This window comes from Ixodes scapularis, unplaced genomic scaffold (genome assembly GCF_016920785.2).
Source record: "Ixodes scapularis isolate PalLabHiFi unplaced genomic scaffold, ASM1692078v2 PGA_scaffold2__306_contigs__length_199485367, whole genome shotgun sequence".
Taxonomy (NCBI): Eukaryota; Metazoa; Arthropoda; class Arachnida; order Ixodida; family Ixodidae; genus Ixodes; species Ixodes scapularis.
The window spans coordinates 104,027,721-104,039,736 of NW_024609857.1; positions in this window are offsets into that span (position 1 = coordinate 104,027,721).

A 12,016-nucleotide genomic window follows, 5' to 3' on the forward strand; every position below is an offset into this window, starting at 1 on the left:
GCCTACTACAAGGCGTACCGCTATGGCAATTTTCCACACATCCGAGAAACTCAAGCAAGGTAAGCCTAGCCAAAGCAGAAACAGAAATAGCCTCGAGGTTGATGGCGTGATAATGTGGGTGAATTGGGCTAGTTGGTGGTAATTCATGGTTGGATGGAACAGCGCGGACACAGTCACAGTCACAGGCACACAAGAAGGAAACAGACTCCCAGCGCTGATTAACAACTCAGTGATATATTTCTTCTTCCTCATATCGTCATCTTCTCCTCCTTCGCCGTTAATGAGAATATTTTAAATTTTTAAACACCAGAAACCAAGTAGCCAATAAACATTAATAAATAAATAATAAATGAATAACTAAATGACTACTAAAAAAATAAAACCTAAAAAATTAAAAGAAATTATTTTTTTAAAATTAAATTTTTTATATATAAATTATTTTCTAAAAAATATTTTAAACTTTTTTAATTGTCTTAGTTTTATTCATTTCTAGCTGTCATTTATTTATTTATTTACTTATTAATGTTTATTGGCTATTCGGTATTTTGTGTTTAAAGATTTAAAATGTTCTCATTTTAAATCATCTTCCCAAGGGGAAGATGACGACGATTTGAGGAAGAAACATATCACTGCGTTGTTAGTCAGCGCTGCGAGTCTGTATATCCGCGCTGTTCCATCCAAATTGATGATGGAAGCAATGCAAGGCAGTGACAGAGGTTTGTGTGTTTTTAAATGTAGTACTTCTTCGAAATGGCGGAAAGCAATGAACGGCAATTTCGGCGGGAAAGATGCCGGCGCGTAAACGAATGCTTCGAGCGCTTCAACTGTGCGAAAGTAAACTCGGTAACAAAGGTATCTTCCTCGGACGTACATTAATTGCGATTTTTTCTAGACCATCTTAGTTTTCTGCTGTGACTGTCATCACAAATCAATGTTTTAGGAGCAGTGAAAGCAAATGTTGAGTGCGCAAACAAAGCTGACGTGGAGACCATCATCAAAGTATGGCTGCGCCACGCCGGAGAAAAATTGAAAAAGCTGCAGTCAAAGGCCGGAGATGTTCGACATGATGGTAAGTTTCTCATATTATCGGTTGTTATTAATAATGCTTACGTATTCGATTTTTTTTTTTTTTTTGTAGGTTCCGCTGACTATTCGGACTAGTGCTGGCCAAGATGCGAAGCCAGACTGCACGTCTGGTGCAGACATTGGAAAATGTCATGTATAACATTTGCTCTCCAATAAACTATTTCTTGAACAGTTACCTTTGTTTGCAATAATGAATGGCATGATCATGCTCATAGTTACAGGCTAAGACCAGAGGGCAAGGAAAGATGCAGAGGAGAAAGCAGACGGGATGCTGGAGAGAAGAGGTTTTCTTCTCTCCTCTTCAGCATTCCGTCAGCTTTCTTTCCCCTTTTCCTTGCCCTGTGTTCTTAGCCTCTCACTGACTAGTAATCTAGAATTAGTGTGTGAATTTGACTTTAAAATAGTACACAACAATGAATTACTTTCTGCAGGCAGCTCTTGCAGGCATGTTCAGGTTCAAAATCAAGTTGGAGAAAACCTAAAACAATAAAAATGAAAGCCTCCTAACAGCTCAGTGAACAGCTGCACCTGCAGTGCATTGTCCTAAAAATGTACTAGAAACATCCTTGGCTGCCCTTCTGAGGACGTTCTGAGGATGTCCTGAGGCCGGACAATAGGACGTTTTTAGGATGCTTCCAGGATCATTTGAGGACATCCTCAGGACATCGTAATGTCCTCAAAAGGCTGTCCTGAGGACATCCTGGGGATGTCCAAGTGTTGTCTGGGCAAGAACCACAGTCAAGTGCACGAAGAAACATAAAAACAACTTCGTACAGTGTACCGAAAAGCTGGTCTACTCCTTCCCTCTATCCTGTGGACGAGAATACATAGGACAGACCGGACGGTGCGTCAACGATCGCCTTCGTGAGCACAACTGCACTATCACAAACAAAAACTCTGGACACCTGGGAATACACTGCCGAGACTGTGGCTGCACAGCGCAGCTGGAAAAATGCACAATGTTAGGCAGGAACTACGACAAGCTGACAAGAGAAATCATGGAAGCAGAGAACATAGCCAGGCAAAAGGAGAGATGTGTCAGCACTCCTTCCATAATGTTATCCAACAAAGAATTAGAGTACTTAGCCATACAATAATTTTATGGTTTAGCTTCCTATTACAAAAACACAGGAAAAAGAAGGAAGAAGAAAAGGGCATTTTTTTTTGCCATAGAAACCCTAGTCCCAAAGAAAGAAGAAAACGAAAAATTGTAAATATAACGTAGAGTTGTCAGTCAGCGCTGTGTAAGTGGCTCTTTCTTTTGTGTGCATGAAAGCTTAGAGTGCTTGTTTTGAGGGTGCGCTGTTTCCTTGTCATTCCTCAGCATTACATTCGGTGTTCGGAAGGTCATGTAAGATTGCTTTGCTCTGTCGGGAACTGTCTAAACGTTTGTGGAGGGCGGAAGAGCGTTTCCTGTGATTTCAGATAAAGCTTTAGATAACTGGCAACCCTGGTTTTAAGACACAATATGGCCAAGCGTTGTTACTCTGAAGCGTAGCTTATTTAGTTGCACTATTAGGCCTATAGACGCTTTGCAGCTGCTGTGCAAGGGGGCCGCCATAACCGACCTTCCAGTATGAGTTTCCTCTTGTTTTGATCCCTTCGCTTCACCATTACCACAGCAGGACAGATTATTGCCATTTTAAATTCGACTGCGTCCTTCTCCCCAGCAATGACCTTTGTGGAGGCCCGTCAACGCTCGCTTCAGTGGCTCTGCATCTCGATAACACAAGAGAATGTAAGCAATGGCGGCTGTCATCTGGCACGTGTGCAAAGCGTCTGCATGTACCGCGTAACACCGGGCAACTGAGCTGAGCTCAATGAGGGTTGGGAGATGTAACGATCGCTGGCTTAGTGACAGTTGAGAGCGCTAGTGTAACTAACGTATAATACCCCTGGGTTTTCGGAACGAACTTCTGTGAAGAATCGGGGAATCAGCTCACGATCTCGGCTCTGAGCGTGCCCACCGGCGTGCGCTGGTTCGCCGATTCTTTAGAGGTTCATTCTGAGTGCCCACAAAAACAGGGATATAGAGTTTCTTAATTACTGTGGGGGCTACGCTGCTACAGGGCCCACCAACGTTGGGTATCCATGCTCGCCTCCCCGTCTCCACCTCCCCGCGCTCTTTCGTGCCGCCATATTGCACGTGCTTGTGCGCTCAAGCACGTGCAATGGCAAGCTTGCTAAAGCCATGTCCACGGGCACGCTGCACGTGCATGCACGCATGGGGCACCAGTCGAAGCGCCATGCTTGCAATATAGACCTTTCTAATGTTTGCAGAATCACAGTCCAGCGTGCGATCTTCACAGCCCAGCACGTGCGCGTTCGTCGCTTTCGAAAGCGAGCAAAGCACGCGCCATTCGCTCGAACACTCAAAATAGCACCGGGTACACACTCCTTTTTGAAAAGGTCTATACCTTTCGCTAAATTACCCCAGCATCAAAGAGAATACTGGGAATGTAGGTACACGCGTTGCACGTGCTCGCGCCTCCCCTTTAGAAAAGATTCCAAGTAAATAAGCAAAACAGAACGTCCGTGGAACGTGCGTGCGGAGCGCCATTTGTTTTGGATTTTTGCTTTCGAACATTTAGAGCTGAAGACGTCAGCACGTGCAGCGTGTGTACCTATACGTTCCCGGCATCCTTTTTGATGATTGGGGAATTCGGAAAAATATATAGACAATCGCAAGCAGGGCATCTGGCCGCCGCCATGTTATCGCTCGTGCAAGGAAGCACGTGCAATTGCAAGCCTACTAAAGTCCCCTCCGCGCGCATGTTGAACGTGCTAGCACGCATGGGGCACCAGTCGGGACACCGAGCTTGCAAACATACAAATGTCTGCATGCAGTAAAGACAAAAGCACAGGTGCGTGAACCTAGCTCAGCAGAATATGCGTTTGTTTGTAAGAGAACTCGTGCATAGGGGGATCTTTCCAAAGCCAAGCGCTCGTGCCCATGCCTTTCCCTATACCGCAGATATATCTTAGGTATAGGGACCGCGGGGAATTTTTAATCACTTCAAGGTGAAACATCGCAAAGTTTAGCGCTTTCTAGAAATTTGGTGAGGAGGAAACTGCGCCGGTCTTTCGGCCACTCCTCCCGCTACGTCATTAGGTTTGTTTCTCGCGCGCACTGCGGTGAAGTCTACACAAAGAGACATTGGAACCCCAGCATGTGGCTTGCGCGTGACATCCTGACAGCATGATCGTGCTCATTCCTGCCTATTCTTGCCAAAAAGAAAAAAAAAAACAAAAAACAGATACGATCGTAATATTCGTGGACAACTTTTCGAGGCTCTGCAGTGCGCTATGTGCGCACGGGCGCTCGAGCACCTTGACCGTCGATCAAAGCAAAGCTGCGAACAAGCAGCATTCACTTGTTCTGAAATGCCACAGGAAGTCGTCCACGAATACATACGAGATGCGCGCTCAGCAGGAATTCCACCCCAACGGCAGCTGATGTGGCGTCAACGCGAGGCAAGTATAAAGCGGCAGCGCACCCAGAGACCCGCGCGGCGCTCCCAGTGTCCCAACCTGGCCGCAAATGGGTTTACAGGGTCAACACGCGAGCTGCCCGTCGAGAAGGAAGGGAAAGCTGTCCTTAATGGCAGCGGGCGATGAGGAACAGAAGGGGACGCCCAGGAGTGCACCGAGGGCAGCCAGTGGGGCTCCCCTCCAATCGAATTACACGTAGCGGTGCCTCGACAAACGGGGGCTGCAGCACCAACAAGAATCCCTCTTCATCTTTCCTTTTTTCATCTCTCTTCCGAGAAGGGCTTTGGAAGGGTCGTGTCGCCCACTCGCGCCTCCCCACCCCCCCTTTTTTTATCGCCCCTTTCTTCTCGTAGTTCGCTAAATAATCGAATTATTTTGTCCAAATGAGGAGCGCGGAGATGAGCGGAAGAAGAGCTTGTAACGACCGGAGAGGAAGGCAAGAGAGAGGAACTTGGAACAAAAAAAAGAAGACGGCGGAGAGGAATTTCAGCGAGACGACAAAAAAAGTCAAGAAATAAAGCGAAAAAAAAAAAGGCAGAAGGGACAGGAGACGAACGAACAACGTTAGAGAAAGAAATCCTAACGCAATGAAACCTCTCGAGCGTATTCTCCTTCGCCGTAACATGCGGGGCCGAGGCAAGCGATAATGGGGGAAAAGACCGAGCGAATAAAGACAACAAAAGAAACGGGGAGGACTTTCAAAACAAAGGCTGAAATGAAAACTCGGCTCAGAGGTAAGGACGACAATGAACAGATAAAAAAAAAAAAAGCGGAAAAAATATTTAAGGAAAAAACACGGGCAAAGGCGGGAAACACGGACACGCTGATTGGACGAAATGGTATGCCACCGACAACGGAGTTCGCCATTGTGCGTCGCGAGCATTCCAACTTTCAGGCACAAAAATGTGTCAGGTAGCTCAGTTCGTATTCGCCCTGTAAATTCACGAGATACGAAAAACAATCAAGCATGAAACGATGAGCCCAAGCTCGCCTGCGCTTTATTTATTTATTTATTTATTTTTTTAAGACAAACCTCAGAACTCGAATATATTTTACTGCCAAAACCGCAAGTAGAGGTATCCACAAGCCGACCTAGCCGAGTTCGTCGCCCCTGAACGACTTTTGACGGGGAGCTTGCACATCGCCCACGCAACGTGAATTTCGCGCAAATAAACAATGAGCTCTGCGCGGACGATGAGTCGGAACTCGTTCGCTACATGCACTCAACTAAATTTAGTGTCTAGTAAATGTTGCGGCTGATATCCAAACCACGGGTCATTTCTATCAGCTAATCAAACTAAAAATCGTCGGAACTATATCCACTGTGCCCACTAAACAACTGGTTCTCCACGTTGTCGCACCCGAACCCCTTTTATCATCTCGACGTTCCGTTATTCCACGCCAACAATAAAACGAATGCAAATTATTACCGAGTCTCCTTTTATTTTCGCTTTCAACGGCAAGACTTTCCGGCGGTCGGCGCATCCTGCGGTAACAATGGAAGCCCGAGCGAGCTCCATTGTGTGCAGGAGGTGCGGCCGCAAAAACATTGAAAAATCCTCAAGCGCTGCTCATCTCACGGGCGAAACGGAACGTGTACATACGACCGGGCGAAGAGAAATATGGTTTACTTTCGCACGACCAAGACAGTCGCACGAGAGCGGACTCTTGTCCTTGCTTTCTCGCTTTCGCATCACAGCACGAGGATTCGGAACACACACGAAAGGAGGACCACCAGCACCGGAGGAAGAGTGACGACGTAACAATGGTATTTGTTCCTTTTCTTTTTCACTCTTTCTTCATCACGATGTAGACGTCGAGCAACAATACACGAAGAGAAAGAGAAAGAAAGAGAGGTTGGGGCAGTTATCCCACTTAAAATTTCCTGTCATGAAATTGTATAGACATTTTCCACAGGGGCGCCGCCATCTTGAATTGTCGTCACTTCCAGTATGGGCGACGACAAAATAATAAAACGTTTCAACCTGTAACTAGCAAAAAAATACAGGGGAGCGAAAACGAGAATGTGTGACGGTTAAGCTTATATCCTAAATGTCTTCTATTGGCGTGGCGACGGCAAAACAATGTTTTCGCCCATACTGGAAGTGACGACAATTCAAGATGGCGGCGCCCTTGTGGAAAAGGTCTATATAGCTGTTAACTCGTCTATAGCGCAGATAGCCACGATTTTCGTAAAAAAATATATATACAAAACAATAACGAAGAAGCATGATTGAACATGCATGTAGTGTTCAATCGAACACCCTCTATTCTACACTAGGCAGGCAAGGCAAACCATTGAATGCGTAACTGATAAAGGGGATGAGGACGATTCGTCACATGCGCACTCGTCACAGGACGATTGGTCACAGGACGATTCGTCACATAGGAACATTCGTCACAGGATGACTCGTCATGCGGGCAACTTTTCACATCGATCGGGCAGGGGACGATAGTGAAGTGTAAATTTCAACAACTGCCCATATTCCCTGATGAGGAGTTTCACGCCTTCCCACTGTCACATAAACGAATGGTTAGGAAAACTAATATTCTTACAATATTCCCCCGCTTTTACTTTCATTATATTTCAAGTCTTCAGCAGGTTGATCTCAGTTGCTGGATTAAACGATCAATAATCCGACTGGCAGCCAAATCAGTTTTTACTTTTGCCTTGCATACACATATTCGACAAAATGAATAAGTATCGGAATTCTTTCTGCTGAATGTGTACGAGTACCCCTCGTGCAGCATCATGGCTCCACCTGTCTCTGTTGCGATCACCTCCATTATTTTGAATGTAGTCTGAGTTCACAAATAGTCGCTCTTAAGGGCCGCCCAGACTAGCGAGAAAACGCGCGTGGCACGCCGATCGCGGCAAGTAACAAAATGTCGCCGAAGCACAGTCAGCGCCACGAGCACGTGCAGAGACACGCCCTTTATCTTCCCGCTTAACCGATTTATCGGCGCGCCGGGCGCGTTTTCTCGCTAGTGTGGGCGGCCCTTTATACGGCCTCCCAATTCACCGTTCGGGACGGGCCCAGAAGCTAAAACGTCTGTTACAAATTCTTTGACCTTGAGAAGCGAAAGACATGCCAAAATAAGAGGTGACCCACTTTGTGAGGCTGAACCAACATTCAACGTTCGGGACCGAACCAGAAGCTAAAACGTTTGTTACAAATTCTTCGCCTTTCAGAAGCCAAACACATAAGATATGAGGTGAGCCACTTTGTCCGCCCGAACCAAATTGAACAATACACTTTTGGGGGGACGAACTATTGTGGGACCGGTTGGCCGCGTGACGAGTCGTCCTATGACGAATTTTCCTGTGCGACGAATCGTCCTGTGACCAATCGCCCTGTGACGAGTGTGCATGTGACGAATGGACCGTATCCCCTGATCAAGAATACCCACATAAGAGTCACCTGCCTCAGACGTGAAACAAATTGCGCGACGATCACACGATGTGATGCGTTTAGAAAGCGCCGGTTGTGCTGCTTGTTCGACGATATAACGATGACGATCGATTGACATTGCGCCTAGAGCCACTGGGGACTTTTAGAATAATGTACGCCATTTTAGCGCACGCTAGCACTAAATTTAGCGCTTGTGTTAGAACGGGCTGCGCAGCGTTTCTCGGCCACGACGGAGCAGCCCAAGCACCTCCCGCTTGCAACGCCACAAACATACAGTAACACTTTTTATCTGCCACGCGAAATGCTGTAACTTGAGTAAGCCTACAGTAAGATTTTAGATTCGTTTAAACATGAGAATGCGACGGGAGCGGTCGACCGGCCGTGTCCGCTTGCGCCGCCTTGGCAAGAAAGGTCTCGTGTATTGACCTTCGCGCACCGCACTACCTTCGCTGAGAAACGTTCGCGCGTCGCAGACAGCAAGTGTCCGGCGAGTGTTGCCCACCTTGCGGAGTTTTCCAAAACGCTTCTGACGTGCCCCTCCCGTAAGAGTGCGAGGTCAGCCTGCTTTGAGGATCGCAGTCGAGACTCAAGAGAGGACGCTGCCGACGTCGCGCACAGGACTCGTGCCGTAGCCGCCATCTTTTAACTGTGCTCGTCTTGGCTTTAGCCAAATTCACACCACAAATCCGCCTTGGAGGAGCGCAAAGAACCTTTGCGTACGCACGCAATTTCTGAAAAATAGCGCACGCTAAAATTGCTCACGTAAGCGCAAAACGTGGTTTGTGTTCGGCGCATGCGCAGTGGCAACGACGCTATTCTTCGCGTAAGCAAAGCTTTAGCGTGCGTTATTCTAAAACTCCCTACCAGAGGTGGACAAAATACATGCAAATATGTATCGAAATACAAATACAAAATACTTCGTCAAAAATGTGTTTAATTACGAATCTAATTACATTTCCAAAAAAGTATTTAAGTACAAGATACAAATACAACCAAATGTATTTGGTCTCCTCCAAATACTTTTCCAAATACATTCCTCAAAATTTGCGTCAGCGACTTCAGGGCACCTGCAACGGGTTCCTGGGTATCTCATTTTAATTTTGCATCACACACTCGGGAGTCAGTGTGCGAGGCTCTAGTAACGTAATAGAAATATAATCACAAAAAAATGCAATCAGCTTGGACGTAATAGGTGATAAAAGTACAGAGCTTCAAGCACCTTTTCTTGTTGATTACATTTTGGTATAGACCAACAAAGAACCGAGACGACCAAGACGCGCAGCACTAGATAGAGAATATTTTATTGTTGCAACTCGCACCACTTACGAAAATCCGGACGACCCGCGCATTTAGAATGTCCGAGGCAAAAACAAGGATGGAAATGAGGCTGGAAAGCATCACAAGTTGTCACAGGCACTTATTTAGCCAGTCTGCCTGCGAACGTCGATTTCGTCACTATTCTTGCCCTGGACTAGCACCGTAATCACAAAGTCACTAAACGCTTGAGCTTGATTGAGAGACACTGCGGTGCAGGACGTAGTTTTCTTCCTGCTCTGGACAGTGACAATAAATTTGAGGGATGTATTTTCGCCCACAAAATTGTATTTGATTACAATTGTATTTGAAATACCCACGTTTTAGTATATAAATACACACGTCAAATGCATTATCCAATCACGTGTACTTAAATACAAATGCAATATACACAAAGTATTTGAAATACGTATTTTAAATACTTGTATTTGAAATACTGCCCATCCCTGCTCCCTACTATATGAGCTACGTTTAGAGTATCGGCATTCCGTTCCCTGATCTGCTAGTGGGCGCCGCCATCTTGGTGCTTAGAGTAGAGCAGACGCAACTGTCGGTCGCCACAATTAAAACCATATGGGACTTCCTCAGTTCTCGGCAGGTGATAGGAAGCTCAGATGATATCGTTTCGGGCTCTAGTCGCGCTGACCGTGCGTCATACGGTGATCCGATATCTGAAGGTCCCATGATGCCAAGCCACGTGACGTCAATTGTTCCGCTAAATGTAGCTGGGATACTGAATTGGTGAATACGTCACAGACGACGTAATGTTTTCGCTAAATTTAGAGGGGAACTTGAATTTTTCTGTTATCCCGTAGCGTCAGGTCATGCCACGTCAATTTTCGCGCCAAAAATAGCGGGGAAACTGAATGGGTAGATATTCCACACGTGGCGTCAATTTCGACGCTAAATTTAGCGGGGAAACTTCTCGTTTACGCTCGGGCCATCGAAAGACAGGGGAACGGACCACTAACAGCTGCCGCTGTAAACAATTACGTGGTTGAAACTCTGCCCGACTGCTCCGATGGGCGGTCACTGACGAAGAAACAGCAGAGCGTGCACCTCGTGCAATAACGTCGATTCTATACCAAGAGTGCGTCTGCCGAAACCTGTCTGAAGCTGGAACACCGTGAGACTCCTTCCGAACCACCCTGCAGACGCCGGTCCCAAGGCGGTTCCTAGGCCTACCTGGAACAATCGTAGGGACTACAGTGCTGGTACCCTCGAAATGTGAGGAGCGTAAATCATACAGTAGTACACTGGTTAGCAACGGAAAACCAACCCAACAGACTCCCAAAGAGGCAAGGCAATGTCAAGTTGTTTTATCCATGGTAGGAAAAAGTTACCGATCCCGCTACTTACGATTACAGTACGAGTATCGAGGAGAGTTTTGCCTTTTTTCTTTTTCACCTTTTGAACGCAGAACCCGGCTCAAATTTATTTTTTACAGGGTGCTTCTAAAGGCCTATCAGACATACAAAAAAAGTCTAAATAAATAATTAAAATTTTTCTTTTTTTTTCACAAAGTTGTTTTTTTGGGTGACGCAAGTACTCAAACTTCACGAGTCTAGGTTTCAGGGAAAAAAAGCTTCGAGCCTAAAATTCCCAGTGTTTTTTTTTTTTTTTTTGCTATGCATAAAGAGAAAAACTAAAAACCCTCTCGTTTTTTTTTACGCTGGTACAACATAAAACAAGAGATATGAAAAAAGCTTCTTTGAGAGGAACACCCCAGAGAAGATCCAGCAGATCCGAGCGTATGCGGTACCATATGTGAGGTAGCAGCGTCAACCAGACGGTTTTTACCGTTTTCCTCCCTGTGCATAAAACACACAAAAAAAGAAATTTTTGGGGTTAAAATTTTTCTTCATCTTCTAGAACCCACACTTACGAAATGTTTGGACAATAAATGAGCCATTTAAGACGCCCTCGTGAAAAGTTTGAATGCGGTCTCTGTTCGGCGGTTTATTTATACAAACTTGTCTTAAGAACAGCAATCAGAAACACCTTCCCTACCACTGGTTCACTCGATCAGGTGAAAGCAAACGCAAAGGAAGCGGTGACCGCTTGGAGGCCGTCTGGAGAAGGACGTCGCCAAGTCGCGTTGCCTTCGCGAAGACAGGCGCATTCGACCCGCGGTATTGGCTGCCAACCCGATCCCCCGAGAGCGTGGGCCGCTGACCGGCCGTCGGCAGGTCGCAGGTCAGTCTCCAGAAGGGAGGGGTTCGGCCAGCAGAAGTTATACGACCGCCGGGCACTCGGTGGGAGTCTGCGCGTGTCTGGAATAGACGACAAATCCCCCTCTCGCCTCCGCGTCGTCCGAGCACTCGTTCACCTGCCGGCGATCGCGTGATAAAGCGCCGGCCTCGACCTTGCCCCGGTGCCATACCCGCACGGCACAGCTCCCGACGACTGATCGCCCGCGTGTACAGAGCCCGCCTTCCAGCGTTCAGCAAACACCCACACACGAGCTCCGTGGCCCACAATAGGGTCGCGTCACCTCCCGCCAGAAAAGCGAGCATAGACACGGAAAAAGTACTAACGACTCCGTCAAACGAGGAAGATAAAGACGACCCGACCTCAGCTTTTAACTCGCTCGCGGTTATAATGTCCAACGAAGCAAAATGTCCAACAGCTGACGTGACACGTGTGCCCGAATGTCCACCGAGCCAAAATGTGCAAAAGGATTCAAAAGGCTCATAATCTTTGCTCCATAC